This window comes from Triturus cristatus, chromosome 6 (assembly GCF_964204655.1).
Source record: "Triturus cristatus chromosome 6, aTriCri1.1, whole genome shotgun sequence".
NCBI lineage: Eukaryota > Metazoa > Chordata > Amphibia > Caudata > Salamandridae > Triturus > Triturus cristatus.
This window is the reverse complement of record NC_140589.1, coordinates 800385040-800404760: the sequence shown is the minus strand read 5'-3', so window position 1 is coordinate 800404760 and position 19721 is coordinate 800385040. Positions and strand designations below refer to the sequence as shown.

The following is a 19721-nucleotide window of genomic DNA, read 5'->3' as shown; positions in this document are numbered from 1 at the left end:
AACCTAGTACTGGCAGGAAGGCTTGCTCGGCAGTCTGCCCGGCTTCGGTTTCACAGCACAGGAGACTCACTGAATGAAACTTCAGTTTAAGCATTTAAGCTATCTGGAATTAACCGCACCGGGACAGATGTCTTTTCACAAAAAGTAGGGGAACGGTTTTTCATAAGTTAAAAAAAGTATGGGCACTTTGTACCCCTCCGATCTCGCCCACTTCAACCTCTGGGTTTTAGACTGTGGACATGGGAGAACGTTGTTAAATTCATCACATATCGCAAACACCGAGGACACCAGCAAACTTTCATCCAACCATACGTCACATTTCCCGTCAGAAAAGGGTACATTATGGCCTCAATCCGCAAAAAAGGGACATAGGCGAGAAATAAAATGAATTTATGATAGTAAGTTACACTTTCTGATTCACAGAATCAAAAATTGGATACGTTTGGGGCCATAAATTGCAATGAGGTGGAGTGTCCTCCAACATGGCAGATTTTCCAGTCACAGATGTAGGTTTTGGGTGGAAAGGGTGCTAGAGGCACAAGGCAACAAATGTGTACAAACGTGTGTGTTTGTGCATTTTCACAAACATATCACAGGAATTTTTGCACCCTGAAAACACACATCAATTCACTCTTTGGAAAGAAGTAGTAAGTGACCATCTCTGATGGAAAAGAGGTGACACAATGCTGGAATGAAAAATATGTAGTCTGGGAACCCACACATTTTCGGATGTAGAAAATGGGAGGGTTGAATAGCAAGTGAAGCCAGGCAGGGTAGAGTCAAGAGAGAGCAGAGTCAGAAGGAAGAGAGCCACAGACCTGCCAGTGTGCAACAACCCACCGTGTGCGAGGAGGACACCAGGACGGGGCAATACCTTAAATCCACTACCTTAGAAGATCTGAAGGTGCTTCTGAGGGGGTGTGGCTTTCAAGGCAGGGAACGGGGCTTTGGGCACTGCCCGTGAGTTAGAGTGACCCTCCTAAGATAACAATCTGAAGTTTCAAAGGCTGACACTGACGTCTTGGGAAGGTTATAAAATCTTGATGGACATCAGCTCAGCCTTGAACACAATGTGAGTTGGAAACACTCCCTATAAGAGCATTCCAACCCGCATTGTCCTCACTAGGTGACCGAGTGAAAGGAGCCGAAATCATGTAAAAGTGACACACGGTGGCACTGTGTGAGTTCACAGGTCTGAAGTCAACATCAGCACACCAATGGCCAGCAATTATGTGCATTATTTTTTACTAAGTCTGCCTCCGAGAAAACTTGTGTGCAGAAAATTGATCTGGCTCTGTTGGCCTAAAAGAGACTTTGTGTAATATATGTTAAGAGATTTGCAACATGAAATTGTGTGGATGAATTATGTGCCTGCTGATAGCTATTATGTGTAACCCAATCATAATCCTGGTAAAATAGCTCGGAGAGTTATGTGTTAGCTACAAACAGCAGCCTGTAAGCCTGAAGGATAAACATTAACATAGGTTTTTCACCAATGTTTCATTCTTTTAAGGTTGATAACATGAGTGCAACTAAGTTAGGAAGAAGCAATTAACAATTAAGTTCCAAAAACACTTATTTGTATTGTCTGTTAAATAAACGATCATTTTAAATGTAATAAACCATATAACGCTATATGTTTAACATACAGAGTCAGTTTGAGTGAGTAAACTATTGTCTGTCGATTTCTTTGCAGATGTTTGAAGCCACCCTGTTGGCTGATTCTTTGTTTCTACTGACACGATAAAACTCATAAAAAGTACTTTCTAATTTCCTTTTAAAGGAGTTGTCGTGGGGAAAAGACCCAGAAATTCCTTCTTCTGCTTGGAGGCAGCAGCATCGCTCCACATACACTCTGGGGCCTTTTTACAAACCCCTTGTGCCGTCAGTACATCACTTTTTCCCATATTAAAAGTGACTTGTAAATAAGCCCCAGTATGTGCGCATACACCACTGCATGTTCCCTAGGTAACAGGGAAGCAGATTCATCAGGGACCCTTATGCCTTTTAGTAGCTGCCAGAATTGAAGTCCACTCCAACAAGTAACACACACATATTTCACAGAGAACTTACAGAGAAGAAAATACTCTCCCTGCTATAGATTTCTTTAAAGCTACATTACAGAAGAATTTGCTCTCTCAAATTTTCAGACTTGTGGGAAATAAGCATGAATTAATTCGGAAAAATTAGATTAATGCTTGGAAATCAACTGACATACATTTATACTAACAAGCCTAGGATTCTTCTTAATCCCCTGAAAGTCAGAAATCTACTCCAAATGTAGGGCTAACCATACAGTGGTAGATTATCAACTTTTTACATGGCCTAATATATTTAAATAAAACAACAGTTGATGGAGAAAGCAGCTTGTCACAGAGCCTCTGGGTTACTAAAAAATCCCTCAAAGCATTAGGAAACACAAGTGCAATTTCTGCCACAGGAAATGTTTCCTTAATTTGAAGAGTGTAATGATCAAATGAAAGCTGTATATTTTTATTAAATATATTGACTTCACATACCATAAAACAACCTCGAAGGATAAAATTGCTAATGCCACCGTAGTCGAAGTCGCGTTGGCCACATCTCCACTGTACGTTAACACAACGGAAAAGTTCAAAAGTGTGGCTATAGTTGTCCATGTAGCATAAACTGCGATTCCATTATGGACCTACAAAATAATTAAGATCTTAAAAGTATGAATAACATTACGAAAAAAAGGGTCATTTTTTCCTATGTATTCATTCTCGTTTGCATGAATCTCTGGGGATCCAACGCCTAGTTGAAATAACCTACTGCACCAGTACCTAGGGAGCCCCTAATAAACGATGCACTGAGTCCTCTCCTTTTTAGGTCTCGCCTGACCCAGCGCATGCGCTGGTCTGGCGAGACTTAGAGAGGGCTTCAAAAAGTGCTACCAGGCCAGCCGGGAGCTACAGTGTATGTGCGCAGGCGGGCGCCACGCTTTACCGCGATTACTTTCACTTTCACGGCCGCACAGCCGCTTTGAAGTTTGATCCTGATCGCGATCACTTTCGCGGCTGCTTGGCATAGCCAATAGGTCTCGCTTTTGGGACCTTATAAGTATTTAGTTATGCAACTGTTGCATGGCTAAACACTTGTAAGGTCCAAAATTCGAGACCTATTGGCTATGCCAATGCTTGTTTTTATTGAAACACAAAATGTATTAGAACATTGGAATGTTGGGAGCTCCATTGAAAACACTGGAGAGCTCCGGGCTTATAGTGGCTGGCATAAGCCCGGAGCTCCAACATTCCAATGTGTCTTTGTTCACAGCTCTGGCTGTGAACAAAGACTTCAGGGAGCCTGAGGGGATTTCAATCCCCTCTCGCTCCCTGAAGGCTTTGTTTTGTTAGAACATTCTGCCCTCTAGTGGCAGAATGTTCTAATAGACTTATAGCCCTTCGTAGCAGGGCTATACCGGCTTTTAAAGTCCCTCTGCTTTGTTAAAGTCCCTCGCCTTCGGCTCGGGCCTTTAACGCTGCAGCGGGCCTTTAACAGCCGGTATAGCCTGCTACGGTGGGCTATAAGGCTATATTACAGTCATCTCATAATAAGCAACAAGGCGACACATTTAAGCACTTAGTGGAAGGAGCTCATGTGTAATTCATCTTTTGAAGAAATGAGATTGCGCCATGAAAATACTTTAAGGTACAGAATTTATCCTTCAGTCCAGTATTCTTTTGTAACATCTAACTCTGAAAAGTGGTAGTGGAGTTTCCCCAAACAGAGAGGGATGACAATCCCTGAAACCAAACATAAGACACTTGATGAAGACTTATTGCTACTAAAGAGCTTTTGCAAGCCATTTCTCATGGAACGGTGTCAAACTGGAAAATGTGGAGAGGTCACTGAAGAAGAATATCGAATGATCTACATCGATTTTGTGATTTAAAACAAAGTAACGTACAGTAACAAATTCCTTACGTTCTTGTTCTATGTGGCCCTTTTCTGCCATATGAGTGAGATTAGCTTGAGAGCACAGCACAGTGAGTAATCACATTCAAGTTTTGCATTTTATTAAGGCGTCCAACAGCTACACAGTATGATTCTTTGCTGAATGCATTGCTCCATGTGGGCTGATGTTCAGTAAGTTTGGCAAGCTGCATTTGGGATTTGATTTCTGAGTTCAAAGTTTTCCAGCCGGTTCTCTCTTTTCCTAAACAGGATAAACTTTACTGCGGTGGTAAGTTAGATTATTTTGGATATTGAAGTTTTCCAATAGAATTGGCCGGTTAGCAATCCTATTATTTAGAGAATTATATCAGCCTTGTTTGAAACCTCATTCACTAGTGGCATTACAGCTTTCGGCACAATTATATAGTTTCTTTATTTATACTTCACTAATGGGGAGATATAAAAAAGCCTTCTATCAAACACTGAATAGAATAATAGAACCACTGTTTATTACTTGGGTTATGGTGTGTATTCCTTTTTCAATCCACTCTTGCCAATGTATTTTCTTACCTGCACAGCAGCTTTCAGTAATGTCCCAAATTGAAGACAGCAAGAGGAGTCTGGAGTTTACTTGCAACTCTGCACCCACATAACACAATGTGGAATGTGTGGTCTTAACCGTAACCATAAAGCAAGAGTGCACTCTGCGCTTATTAGCTGTTAATGAAGATTGTAAACAGTCACCGGAGGACATCATTTTCTATTGAGACACAATTGGGGATGTCTGATTTGTTTGAAGCCTATATGTAGCTTAACACAGGATAAATGCCTTGAGGTAATTCTTAAGGTCAGAAAACTCAAATCCTCCAAAGGTGGTTGGAACCTTAAGTGTTCTGATGGAAAAGACTGGGTTGTAGTTGACACTCCAGACAAAGTTTAAGAAATTGTGTTTGGATGACGTCTACAATAAATAGCTGTAAGGTAGACCTAAGCTATTTAACACATGAGGAGTTATTGGCAAAAAGCTTATTTTCACTGTATTATCCTAAGCACAATGACTAAGACCCGACTTACTCCACCTTGCAATGTTGACCCCCTTCATTACCACTGGGTGACCATCAAAGGGAATACATTCACTGGTGCCTGTATGTGAGATACTGTGATTTAATGGACCTAGCATAATGTTTAGTTCAAAATTGTATGCTGTGATCACAACTGTGCTTTATAAAAGAGCTAGTATCCCAGGGGCAAAAACTGACTTAGATATTTGGATCTCTAAAACGCCAGTGAGAAGCAAAGGACAAAAATGTCCAATAAACCCTCCGAAGCTATAAATAGTTACATAGGATATTGGGTACAAGAACACCAAGGAAAAAAACGGAGTGTCTACAGATTCCTAAACTGGGATAAGGTAGACTCGAATGTTTACTGCATTTGCCCCACTGTGTGATGTCTCTTTTTAAAAAAGTACATAAAACCCTAACCGACATTCTTCATCATCGAGCTCCTCATGGCCAAGATCGTAACACTATTATGAGGTGGGCAGCCTTGGGAGCACTCTGCGAGGTGTTTTACTGTGTGTTGAGTGAAAAAAGCTATTGAAGAAGACTACTCTCAATTGCTGTGAGAAGAGTGAGTATTCAGCTCTCAAGAGGAAGGGGTCTAAAAGTAAAAATGCATAGGGGATGGTAATTGGCTTGAATATTCTGTTCTGAACCTCCATGCTGCTGGATTATAAAGTTAACAAGGAAATATGGTGGAAATTTGTGATGCATCCCCGGCAGTCAATTTTGGAAATTTAGACCACATTTACAATGACAACACAACATGGACAAATTCCACTGGTCTACAACCACAGTCTGTTACTATCTCCTATCCACCCGACCCCTCTGTTGTCTTTTTTCCCTATAAGCATGTCTGTGTCTCCCAAATAGTATTTCTTGTTGTCGTGTATTTTACTTTGGCACATGATGAATAGTGACCTATCCACCTGACCTCAGGTAGCATGCCTTATCACACTCTACAGGAGGCATCTTGTGGGTGAGCAAAACGTACAGTGTATTGCCACTCTCCTTATGCATGGTCAGCCAGTGTTTCTACATGTCAGGGTGCTGAATGTGTACAACTGCGTACATGTGTATCACTGATACCCAATACCAATATTTTCCCCTGAAAGTTTGTGAGGATTTTGCACCTAACCTAAATGCATTGAAGATCAGTTGTGGCAGACTTGCTCGATCAAGAGGAGATTCTGCATTGAGAAGAAGGGCAAATAGAGGCGTAGTTGTATACTTAAAACAACATAAAAGCTATCTGAGAAAATGTCAGAATTTAAATCAAAATGCTTACCATTTACTTTGCACACAGTAAAATCTCAGATTCACTCAGGAATTTGGCCCTGGGGATGCTGAACCTCAGAGTATCAATCTCATCTAAGAAAAAATCTACACCAGTTTCACCTTCTGCCTTAGAAGCAGGCCCTGAGTGGGAATGAGAGAGCTGTAAGTACAGGGGAGGAAGAAACTGAATATGCAGGGACTGATGTAGATTCCCTCAACCTACCAGTCAACTCTGGATTTTTCGTTCAGGGAAACTGGTTGTCAACAGTGGTGGCTCCTCTGCTAAGGTAGAGGAACGTCACCCCACTGCTTCAGCTGCCAGCTGAATACAAAACATAAAATAATAACGCTCGTTATTATCATATCGTTTTTTGTATTCAGCTTGAAGCTGAAGTCAGGACGGAGGTGGCAGCACCTAAAGTGCGCATGATGCTTTGGCCGGCAGTCTTGGGCCGTCCAAAGCCACATGCGCTCTCCGCAAGTTATCCCCGCTGGCTGAGAACATGCACAGCCTGCCAGCCCCTGTGTAAGCGCTGAACCATGGCGCTCTGACCAATTACAACACTGCTAAGGCAGAATTTTGATTGGTCAGGGGATTCTGAGAGGCTGTGCACTTCCTGCCGAGAGGAGGTTGGAGAAAGAATAGGGGGCGGCCAGCGGTAAAGATGTAAGTGCTTTTTCTTATTATTCCTCTCCCTTTCCTCCTCTTGCCCCACATTTGACCCCTGGTCGGTAGCAGCCGAAACTGGTTGTCAACTTCTGTAGGCTCACCGCATTGGCTCCTATATAGACACCAATTACCATTCATAGTCTGTCCAGCCCCCACACAACACGTGTACCTAACCATGCACAGACGATAGAGACTATACAGCTATTCGACAATGGGGACTATACAGCTTTTTTAGGGGGAAAGCTTGTATGCCCTCTCCTTTCCAACTGTACAAGTGAAAAGGCCTGTACCTGTGAAACTATAACCAGCTTACACCAGCCAACAGTAGTATTCACCCTCTACAGATAAGGCGCTGAGTGATAGTAACTTTTTGCCTACTCTTTTAGCTGCTTTGTGTTCTGCAAATTCTATAAGCGTTGAGTTCCTCAATGTTGTGCATTTGGTTTTAATTCTTCACACTCGAGTGCCCGTGGCGTGCATGTTTTCTGAGCATGCACAAAATAGACCAATCTACACGTTTTAGAGACTTTACTCCATCACCACCCAAAAATGTACTTCCTAGTTTTACCTATTTGCCCCGATGCACAATAGGGGCCCTAAAGGGTAACATTCAAGCCAAACCTATAGTACTCAAACTGATAACTTACAGAAAGCATCATTGTTTCCTCTGCGAGGTGCCCAGGGAGTATCTTTAAATATTTCTAAACATTTTCTTCGTCACAATCCAGCATCCATGCCAGAAAATAAGCATGATACGATAGTTAGTTTTTGATGTTCCCATAAAAATTTACACCAAATATGTGAAGTAGTTCAAGTGAGTCTACACCTCCAGGCACAACCATGCTACATTAGCTTCAAGAGGCGCCTGAACACTGAATCCAACTGAGAAATGATAGACAGGAAAAAACTCCCTAAATCAGACCACTTTCTGACTTCCTGCCATCGTCCTTATTCAACTGTCGTTTAATTTGTACCAGTCGTTGCGGACCAATAAAGATTTTTTATCATCTTTGACCCATAGCAAGAGAGAGAAAGGCAGAAACAGGAGAAAGGAGGAGGAAGAGAAACACAAGAAAACAGCGATTCACAGGGAAAGCAGAAAAAAATTAAAAAAACAATTATGGCAAAGTCAATAGGTCTAGCCTTCAGCAAACCAATTGGCAAAGCAGCATATGGCAAAAAGAGGAAAGAATAAAAACAAAACAATAGTCAACATAGGCATAAGTCATCACACTTGTGGGCATATGCATCATGATGCCAAGTCGACTAGGCATGCTGTGTTAAATGCCTGCATGCTTCACCACGCATTCACATATGGCATGGTTCAGCATCCATTTTGTTTTTACTCACCGTTCCAAGACAACGGACGCCAATCCTGGAGCGGTAAATATAAAGAAAGTCAAATGTACACAAACATAAAAAAAGGAGTAGTCTGGCAACAAATTGAAGCAGCTGAGCCCTCCAAAATATTTTGTAAAAGCATTTCTTAAATGAGCACAATGAGTGAAACACAGAGGCGTGGGCAACAAGAGATGGAGGGGGGGGGGGGTGTTGCACGATCAAGGTAGGAGCCTGAGGTGAGAGGGAGAAATAAATGTAAAAAAAGAAAAAAAAGAAAAGATATAGCAACTATACAGGAAGGCTGAGGAGGGAGTAACACGGGGTGGAGTGAGCATTTAGGTGGAAGCAGCTAATGAGGAAGAGAGGGCAAAATAAAATGCCTGCAATCCCATACAGTGATGAAAGACAGCAAAAAGTAGTTCCCTATATGTAAGCAGTGGAAGGATAAAAGCCATCCAATTAAAAGATTGGTAAAGAAACTGTGCTCCAGAGGAGGGAAAAACACAAGGAGGAGGAAAGCCATTGAATAGGAAGCAAGCAAATAAGACTGCCAAGAAAGAAAGTCTGTGCCAAGAAACAGGCTGGCACAAAAATGTACTAGTGCAGGACACAATATGCCTTTTTGACAACATACCCCTAAAAGCTGCCTGTAGGCAAGGCCCAAAAAGTGAGATAAAGAAACAAGAAGTGTAGAGTGGTGGAGGAAAGAAGCATGGGGTGGATTCAAGACTAAGCGTCCTTAGTAATGGCAACCCTGGCATTCAGCAATGGGCCATAAGAAAAAATTGGGCACCTGCACATTTTATTTTGTTTGTTTGTTGGTTTTTATTTTATTCAACAGATATCTGGGAAGTAGCTAATGGTGTGGTACTGCACACAATCCTTATATTAACAATAAAGAGGAACTTACGAGAATCCGGATGAGTCAAAGGTCTATTTTTCTAGACTTCTGCAGCCATAAGTCATTAATGTACAGTGCGCGGTAAGAGATGATGAGGACACAGTAGTTTGTGAAGGCAATGAATGCCAGGAACACCAGGGCTGGAATGATATACCTGTAAAAGAAGAAGTGGAACAATAGGTGCATGGAGATAGTGTGGCATTTTCACTATATAGTCAAATTAACAGAATTAGTCAGGGGTTCAGTGTTTAAGAGCTGGGAAGTGCTGCTACTGTTCCATCAAAAGCACTACACTATGGGCAAGAAGTTCAGCTACTTGGTCATAAGAGCACCTCTGCTGAGAAGAGCTGGTACTGTCCCAATGAAAATTCAGCAGATCTGCTGATAAGTGCTAGCATTGTCAAATAAAGAGTGGCAGCCATGCAGATCGATACAGATGCCTCCTTCTCCCTAAAAGCCGCAGTATTGTGTCTTGGCGGTGAGGTGTATAAAATGTCTACATGCCACCAGATACAGATGTCTATGGGTGTCAGAGGATGACAGGGAGTTACAAGGTGAGCAGCCATTTTTGATAGCTTTCTTGAATCAATACCAGAAGGGGGGTGGTGATGGAGTGTCCCAACAGCGAGATACCCAGTCGGAAGAAAAGGATGCAATGTGATCTGTAATTTTCCTCTCACTACTATTAAGCAAAGGCTGGTAGGATTCTGCTTGCTTTTTCCACGACTTGAAAAAAGGGACGAGTTATAAACACATTTTTCATTGAGAATTTGGATAAACCTTTAAAAATCTAAAACCAAACCCCCAACTTGACTAGTGAAAACCCATGCAGCCCTAATGAATGCCTTCTGGGTATTTACTAGGATAATCCCATCCCTACCTCTAATTGCTGTTTGCTACATCAAAAAATAGTGATGGCCATATTCATATGAACAGTGATCTATCTACTAGGGATACATCCATGCTGCATGGGGGAAACCAATTGATGTATTATCCCAGCCAAACTATTACTCAAGGCTTTCAAAAACACCAGTGTTAATCAAAGGATATTAGGTAGTAAGAAGGACATTTCCTGGGGTGTTTATTTTTCTCCAGGAATATCACTATGTTTATTTACATTTTTGATAAAGGGACCTTTAATTGCTCAAAAAACCCATTGATTTTATCAAGGAAAAATGGGCTAACATGCCATTAAAAATTCAGATGGAATTAATTTTGAACCATTGCTTCCACGACCGTCTTAACCACGCAAGCAAAGTCTTCACGGAACGTCTTCTTCCTCATCCGATTCAGTCCTTTTTTTAGTGTCGGCGAAGACATGAGAAAAAGGCAAAAAAAAGAAAAAGGGGGCTTGGGGGGGGTCCCCCCCCCCCAAAAAAAAAGCGTGGTAAAGGAATAATCGAGGTAAAGGATATGCGTAGAAAAATCATTCCGTAGTAACGCATGCGTGGTAAAGGCATGCGTTGCAAAGGAATGCGTAGTAACGACATATATTCGTTTTTCCTTTTCACTCCCTCGGGGAACCACATGCATCGTTCAGCAGCTGCACGAATAATGTGCTATCAAAATCATGTAAGGCAATTTATGATGACAGATCGGCAGATGCCACCCCAGGCAGCATCATTTCCACCCATCCCTATCTTTCTTAATGCAAACCTCATTAAGTAAACTGTGTTTTCGAGAGGAGTCACCCATCCCTTTATACGAGCATTGCTGGGAACTCGAGTCCACGTACCGAGTCTCAGAGACTTGGGTTAAGAGTTGAAGTCAGAGTTAATTTTGTGACCGTCACTCTTATCTACTGCAAATACACCATAACCTGTTTAATTTCTGCTCTACGTTCAGCTTTGCTGTGTTATGGGGAAAACATATACACAATTTCACATGTATTTTGAGAAACTGCATACTTATATTTTGTGGTGTAGGTTTGTATTTGAGGGTAGGTGAATGGCGATACAGGGCCTCTCCTCCACCACCCCAGAGCGAATACATTCACCTGCATGGCTTTGGTCACTCTGCTTACAATATCAAAGTGATGTTCATCAAAAAGATCCGAGGAGTTACCACCTAAAAGTATCCCTTATAGGTGCCATCTAGAAACTTTCCATTCAATCTTTCCCTTCTGTGTCAGTTGATTCCCCCAGTCTCCCTCCCCTCTCCACCTATCCAGCTAACCACAAGCCTCCACAATGTGTCAGTTGTCAATTCTTTTCAGTCCGAGTCCTTTCCAAATGTTTGTGTGCCTCAAGGGACCATTTCACCAAGCAAAAGAAAAACCCCCAAAAACTCCCTACACAATTCTATGTTCTTCCCCTCAAGTCCTCCCTCTTATCCAGGACCATGGTGGTCCCACAACACCCTGCTGTTTTTACCTGCTCCTCCACAGGATGATACTCATCAGACTCAGATAAGCCTAGTCAACCTATCTAGCTTTTTTTGTGCTTTCTTTTTCCTGGTCTGGCAAGGTAGGCGTGGAGAGAGGGACTCTGCTGAGGGTCGGGCTTGCCGTTTCCTACTCAATGTTGGCAGTGGGGTACTTGTTTCTGGCTGTCGCTGGTGTAGTGATATGATTCCTGGAGGCCCAAGTGTATGTCAAGCGGTGCTTAGTGGAAACTATACACACCTAAGGTGGTAGGTAATAGAGCACAGGGGTTTAGCAGAGTAACAAAGATGACGGTAAGTATTTGGCACATTGTATAGGATGGCAGTAATCGATAGGAGCAGTTCATCCTCACCAGAGCTCCACTGACCACCCTCAATGTCTGCATCCTCTTCTGCAAGACGTATCTCAGTTTCTCTGGTTGAGAACATTTTATAGCTTTTTTTGTTATGACTTTAAATGGTGAATACTCCTTTAGATATATCACAGTTTAGACTTATTCTCAATCCCACAGGAAAAGCCAGCCAATGTTGAGAGCGTTGTTGAGCATCCACACAAGGTAAAACCAAATTGGGAATAGATCTGGCTTTATATACATCCATCCATTTTCGTTTTTAAGGTCAAAACAAAAAGCAATGAATTAGCAACAATACATGTGTTAGAAAACTAGAACAAAGTGTTTAATCTCATATATAACCCTAGGTTATAGGCATCTCCATAAAGACAGCTCTCACATATGCCAATGTTCAGGTTAAATGGAGAAAGCTCCCCAAAAGAGGTGCTGCAACAAAAATAGCCTATGGAAAAAGAACAGCTTTATAGAATTTCAATATCTTCAAATGGCTCAATCATTATTTTACGCCACTGGTCTCCGGGCCAGACAAGATGGTGGTTTTGGGAAGAGCTGCTTGAAAGCCAGCCAGCCTTGTTCAAACTGCAAACGAGAGGCAAGTGAAGGTATTGAGATATTGGTTACTTTCAGGATAGTAATGTCTTTTTGAGATGATAAAAAAGCAAATTTTAACTGTCCACCTGAGAAAAAATGAATGGGTGGCAAAGTGAGCTAAAAACAATGATGGATTCAACCCAGATCTGTGACTGGGAGTGTGTGAAAAGTTTTGGCGCTCCGCCCATCATCTCCTTGTGTTTGCTTTGTTCACTTTAAGTTGTCAGGGAATGCCCTGACGTGGGTCCCTTGCTCACTTTGCCACTGGATTCAAGCTAGCCTAGCTGATGAGGGGTGTTACCCTTAAACCGGTCCCAGAATGCTTGTTTCCACTCCAGGGAAGACCTGGCTTGGCAGTTTGGGCTGGACTGTTCCCATGAGGCACAGGGTCAAGACTGATTTGCATATAGCTGGGTCTGAACTGGGGTGGCGTAGTGAGCTAAAGAACGGTGATGGATTCAACCCAGATCTGTGACTGGGGGGTGAGTGTCAGAAAGGTTTCAGTGCGCCGTCCATCATCTCCTTGTGTTTGCTTTGTTCACACCTTCAATTAAGCCATTGATCAATAGCTACTGATTACTCTACTCCACGGGCTAACCCAATATTCACCAAGAAAAGAGGAGTATGTTCTGGAGATGCAAGAGTGCCACCTTAGAGTAGAGTACCAACTTTATCCACGAAAAAATACTCTAACGGACCTAGAGAGGGATCCAGAAAAAACTAAAGAAAAGGGGGAAGTGAAAACTCCTGAAAATAAAGGTTGTGCCTAATACAACCGTGGTCGTGAGGGAAATAAGTGTTTCTTTAGGTTACCCTCACACACCCTAGTGGTGTCATGCTTCATCATCGGGTCACCCAGACCCCTAGAAGTCCGGGTGGGCTCGACCACAGTATTGGGAGTGCTTTTAATATGTTAAAGACAGGGGGGGTTAACTAAATAAAATACCTCAGGCAGATCCCCGGTTTCCCTTTATTTTTGGGTCTGTCTGGGTAATTAAAAAAAGATAAAAATGGGTCTTATAGGAGTGTTATGGTCCTAGGACAGACCCAAAAATAAAGGGAAACCGGGGATCTGCCTGAGGTATTTTATTTAGTTAACCCCCTCTGTCTTTAACATATTAAAAGCACTCCCAATACTGTGGTCGAGCCCACCCGGACTTCTAGGGGTCTGGGTGACCCGATGATGAAGCATGACACCACTAGGGTGTGTGAGGGTAACCTAAAGAAACACTTATTTCCCCCACGACCACGGTTGTATTAGGCACAACCTTTATTTTCAGGAGTTTTCACTTCCCCCTTTTCTTTAGTTTTTTCTGGATCCCTCTCTAGGTCCGTTAGAGTATTTTTTCGTGGATATAGTTACTTGTAGGGAGGATATACTCTACACATTTCAGCCTCTCTTACCCTTTAAGTCATTGGAATCTCCCAGTGCCTTGTTGTGTTATAGAGTACCAACTTGCCATGGATAAGTGATAGAAATCGGAGTCTCTAGTTGGCAGTGGTATACACCTGTCCAAGTAGGGACCCTACCTTCTAGTCATGGTAAGGGGATTACACAGCTAAGATAACCCCAGCTCACCCCCTTGGTAGCTTGGCACGAGCAGTCAGGCTTATGTAAGAGGCAATGTGTAAAGTATTTATACATAACACAAACAGTAACGCAGTGAAAACGCTACAAAATGGACACCACACCTGTTTAGAAAAATAGCAAATATTTATTTAATCTAAACAAAACCAAAATGACAAAAATCCAACATACACAAGGAAATATATGATTTTGTAAAGAATAAAGCAAAAATACAGTTCCTTGAAGTTGATAGCGCTAAACAGGGCTATCACGGAATTGTGACCAACAAATCTAACAGTTCAGTCCGACCTGGATGGAGTCGAGCGCTGGTTACAGTGTCTGGGAAGACCCGCAGTATCTTGGATTTGAAGAGGCCTCGAGGACCTTGTGGTGAAGTGTAGAAGTGAGACGTCACTTGAGTTGAGCGGCATCGGTGCTGCATGTCAGTACGGAAGTCGGTGAGCACCTGATGTCACACGCTTTGCAGATCAAACTCCATGAAGTTGAAGTCAGGAGCGCTGATGACTGCTGTGTCATCGCAGGCGGTGTGTCGTGCACTTCACGATACGGTGTCCGTGGCTTCGGTGCAGGCAGCGGCGTGGCGTCTGTTCAGCACGGTCGTCGGTTGACCCAGGGATGCGATGTTGTCACGGTCGGTATCTCGTGCTCCTCACGAGGCGGTGAGATGGGCTTCAGTGCAGGCAGCGGCGACAGGTGACGATGTCAGAGTCGGTGGTGCTGTCGTCGGCAGACCATGGGCTATGGTGCCGTCGAGGGCGGTGACCACGGCTACAGTGTAGGCAGTGGAGTCGGTGACGGTGCGAAGCGGTGTCGTCGGTAAAAGTAGGGTTGTGTGGTTGTAGAAGTCAGTGTCCACAGCCACGGTGCAAGCAGCCTTGTTGCTGACAAATGTGAAGCGTCGTCGTCGCTGAGACTAGGGTTGCGGTATCATTGAGATCGGTGCTGAGCTCACCCAGTGAGCGGTCACTGTGATGGCTTCGGGAATCCTTTTCTAGAAGTTACAGCCCAGCAAACACCTCCAGTGGCCCAGAACTGGATTTGACGCCACTTGGCAAATTCAGAACTACCAGCAATGGAGTCAAGGTGCTGTAGGTGAAGTCTTTGATGACCCTGAGACTTCCAACAGGACACAAGCAGGCACAAGCCCTTTGAGAAACTTCACAAGCAGGATACACAGCAAAGTCCAGTCCTTTTCCTCTCCAAAGCAGAAGCAGCAACTCCAAGCTACCACTGCAAAGCAACACACAGCAAAGGGGTAGTACTCCTCCTTACAGCTCTTCTCCTTGACAGAGTCTCCTCTCGTTCCGGAAGGGTTCTAAAAGTCTGCGGTTTTAGGTCCAATACTTATACCCCTTTTGGCCTTTGAAGTAGGCATTCTTCAAATGATTGCCTTTGCAGTGCACACATTCTTGTCCTGCCTGGTCTTATCTCCAGCCACACTCCAGGGGGCTGAAGACAGCATTGTGAGAGGCCAGGCATAGCCCTATTCAGATGTATGTGACAACTCCTCCTACCACTCTAGCTTAGGAATGCCCATCAGCCTGGTGATGGGTCATCAGGATATGCAGGGCACAGCTCAACTCCCTTTGTGTGACTGCCTAGAGTGAATGCACAAACAACCCATCTGTCAGTCTGAACCAGATGTTGATTCACAACAGGAAGAGGCACAGGATGATAAAGCAAGAACATGCCACTTTCTAAAAGAGGCATTTTCAAACACACAATTTAAAAACCACTTTCACTAAAAGATGTATTTTTAAATCCTGAGTTGGGGGCCCAAACTCCAAATCTCTCTCTCTTCCCAATTGATAGGTACACTTGCAAAATGTTGCAAGGCAGCTCCAATGATAACCTATGGGAGAGATAGTCCTTGCAATAAAGAAAAACATAATTATCAGTAATTCACTATCAGCACATGTAAAACATACCAGTACATGTAATACCTTTCACGTACATGTAATACCTTTCACATACATTGCACCCTGACCCATGGGGGACACCCTGGGCCTACCTTAGGGGTGCCTTACATGTAGTAAAAGGGAAGGTTTGTGTCTGGCAAGTGGGTGAACTTGCCAGTTCTACATAGCAGTTTAAAAACTGCACATGCAGACACTGCAATGCCAGGCCTGAGACATATGTACAGGGTTACTCATGTGGGTGGCACAACCAGTGCTGCAGGCCCACTAGTAGCTTTTGATTTACAGGCCCTGGGAAACCATAGTGCACTTTACTAGGGACTTACCAGTAATTCAAATATGCTAGTTATAGAGAACCAATCCGAAGTACATATGCACTTTAGCACTGATCCGCAGTGGTAATGTGCCCAGAGTCCTAAAGCCAACCAAAACAAGTCAGAAAAAATAGGAGGCAAAACGTGGGGGGGGGGGGGGGGGGGGGGGTCGGGTAAACCTGTAAGAAGAGCCAGGTCCAACAATAAGCCTACAGATAAGCCTGCCGATTTCCCAAAGGCATCCTAGATAGGTTCATCAGAGGAACATAAGAGGTGGACAGTATTGAAGAGCAAGTGAAGCCAATCACCAAATTTGCTGTATTACAGCCCTGAAGCTGGAGGAGTCAGTTAGAACCCACACAAAAGGGTAGATTGGTGCTTACCATCATCTCAGAAACATCTGATCAGCAAATGGAGAAGAAGACACTAAGGGCCAGGAAGATGATAACAGTTATCATCACCACTTGGAAAGAAACATAGGCTAGTTGTGGTGACCCAGTGCACTAATGGATCTACTACAAAGGTATGTATTTGCTCCCAAGGTCAAAGCTTCAAATCTAAGTCAATCCATTGAGAATGTCATTCTTCTGAGAACCATACAATGAGAACCATTGAGTCAGATAACAATAAATAATTGTTGTCAGCCCAAAACAATAAGCCCTCCCACTCCCCGCCACGGGTGAATTGTCTGCTTTACAAATACCCCAGTTATGTTATGTATGAGACATATCTGTTATTCAGGGCCCTGCATTGTGATACCTCACACATTGCCTCTTCCTACCATTAAGCTAGCATATGTCAGACACCAGGTTCTAGCGGTGATCAAGTCCTCAATCTACAAGAGGGTGCTGCTCTCGGATTTGATGCTTTGGTGGAAAGCGAGGTGACAATGTGCTTCTAGGTGTTAGGCAACAGAACTGGAAGAAAAATCATCACATAAGTTTTCAAAACAGCTACTGGAAAAAATGAGTGCTGATTTTTGTGTCACCACCAATGAGAGATAGCTGCCAATAGTTGTCGACAAATACTCTCTGTATCTAGAAATGAAATATTGAATACTCCCACAGAAGAGGCAACACACACTTTCCTGGCTGCTGTTGTCATGACAAGTCTCACTGCCGTCAACATCTCTGCTCATTCATCCTGGCATCCAGCTACCCTTCTCCCTTGACAGAGGGAACGGCGATCAAATACCAGTAGAGTAATAACAAGGTGAAGTAGTGGAGATGCACCAGAATCTCAGACATCCGGGTAGGAAATCTCATGCAATACCCAGGAGCAAAGCTTAATCATTCAGGGAAACTACCCAGAGAAATGCAAAGGTTTTGTCAAAAGGATTATCCACATTAAAGAGAATGTGTCTGCATATAAGAGCTATCAAGGTCTTTACTCTGAAGTTTATGAGGACTCTGAAGACTCTCCCAAACTATATGACAGTGACAGAGCACGTGACAGGTCGTCATCACTACATCAAGGTACAAGCCAAGGGGCACTGAGCATGCCATTTTGGAATATTAGCCATCCAGCATAAACATACAGGCGCTCTCTACAACTAAGTTCTTCCAGAGTGTCAGCCAAAGACAAAAAGACTTGATATACCTTGAGACCTGACTCGAGGCATGTCCATTAAGCCTGACCCCTCACTTGGACATGATCAAGCTTGTGACCCCCAGTTTTATTACAAACAATTTCCCCAGAAATTTTACTCATCCAGTCAACTGGATCTCCACCCAATTGGACTCCGCCAAAGCCACTTCACGTGTTTAGGTGTTCTCCTTCAGTCAATTATGTGAAAGAATGTTATGGTTACCAAAATGGTTGTTACTCAAGTTCTTTATGTGAAAGGATAACACTCATAGTGAACTGTGGGAACACGCCCTCAACATCAGGCGTGTTCTGTGCTTGGATGTGAAAGATTGAATAAGAAATTGAGCTTGACGATGATGATTGTAACTGTGCCACTGCAACCCAGCCAGCAAAGCTTGACATAAGCACTGTGGGTCTTATATTTACTGCCAAGCTGAGGACAATGCAATTACAGTATCTAACAAGTCTTAAAAAAAAGGTATAACTCCCACTAGACCGTAACAAAGGGAGGTGTGTGTAATACTTGAAAAGCTATGGTGTACTAACCCACTCTGAATTAAAAGGGTTTTGTATTTCATGTTCAAAATGTACTTTATTGAAATTCTATGAACTTAGACTTACTTACTCTTCCTCACTTAGAAGAGAGCAAGGAAAAACTAAAATAGATACATTTTGAATATGTTTTTTATATCTATGTGTGGGAGCCGGCCTCGTGGCGTGGTCCTGTTTCCCCACGCTAAGCCGCACGAGGTCCCATGCACATCGGGGTCCTCCATTTTGGATTATACGTCACTCCACGTGACCACCTGCATGACCCTGCTCTACCCGGCCTCGGTCCCAGCGAGGCCCGACATCGAGACGCCAACCCCTGGCCCGGGGGATACCACGTGAGCCCTTCCCACTCCCGGCGGAGGGCAGTATCGATGGGACCCCCAACCGTCCTTCCACACCTAGGTGTGATCGCCCCACAGCTCTCTGGGGCCTGGCGCCTCTCCTGCTGGGCGTCTGGCCGCTCCCTACCCGGCCTCTCCGCCCCCTCCGGGCGCAAGGGTCCGCACATCAAAGGGCTCCCGTCCTATATCTGGGGCGACCCGACAACAGGACAGTAGTTGTATCCTGGAGTCAAGAGCCCTGCTGATCGGATCGCGGCTGACCCTACGGAAGAAGACTCACCCTGAACCCACCACTTGAGCCCTGCTGACGACGTCGCGGCTCCCCCGTGCTTAAAGACCTTCACGAACCTTTGGGGCCCTGCTGACGCTGTCGCGGCCCGACCTTGTTGAACATTACCATCAGAGCCCAGCTGATCTCGTCGCGGCTCGACCGAAGCGGACCTACCACCGGAGCCCTGCTGACTGTGTCGCGGCTCGACCTAAGAGGAACTGCCACCCGAGCCCTGCAGACGCCATCGCGGCTCCCCACGTCCGAGCCGCTCTGAGACCAGCACTCAAGGTCTGGCGCAGAGCCCTCCCGTACCTGGTTGGTACTAAGACTGTCCCGCTACCCTACCCTTCTAACGGACATTGAGACTCTGATAGGATCCCTCGATCCCACTGTAAATATTGAACGTATTACTGCTGATAAAGAACCAAGTCACGCAACTGCTTTGAGTCCTGTGTGGTGGTGTTACTGGGCCTAGTACGATCCTAGGAGAAAGACCTCCCCGAGGGGGCTTCTCAGCGGCGCTCGGCTATAACTTTGCGGTAGGAAGGTGCCCCGGAATAGTCTCCCCGACGACCCGGTGGGCCTCCCTCCAACATTTGGTGGCCAGCGACGGGATCCGAGCCAGACGCAATCGTGCAGGCAAGTAACGCACCCACTACC

At 44.2% G+C, this 19721-nt stretch overlaps 1 pseudogene across 1 annotated transcript in view; it reads right to left on the bottom strand.

The window, feature by feature from the left end:
• LOC146817897 (uncharacterized) overlaps positions 1-19721 on the bottom strand; it is a 195554-nt pseudogene that overhangs the window by 29178 nt on the left and 146655 nt on the right. The window contains exons 3-4 of the transcript XR_014962855.1: positions 9176-9320; positions 2520-2668 (exon numbers count right to left, since the gene is read on the bottom strand). The product of XR_014962855.1 is annotated as an uncharacterized LOC146817897 (transcript). The remainder of the gene's footprint in view (positions 1-2519; positions 2669-9175; positions 9321-19721) is intronic.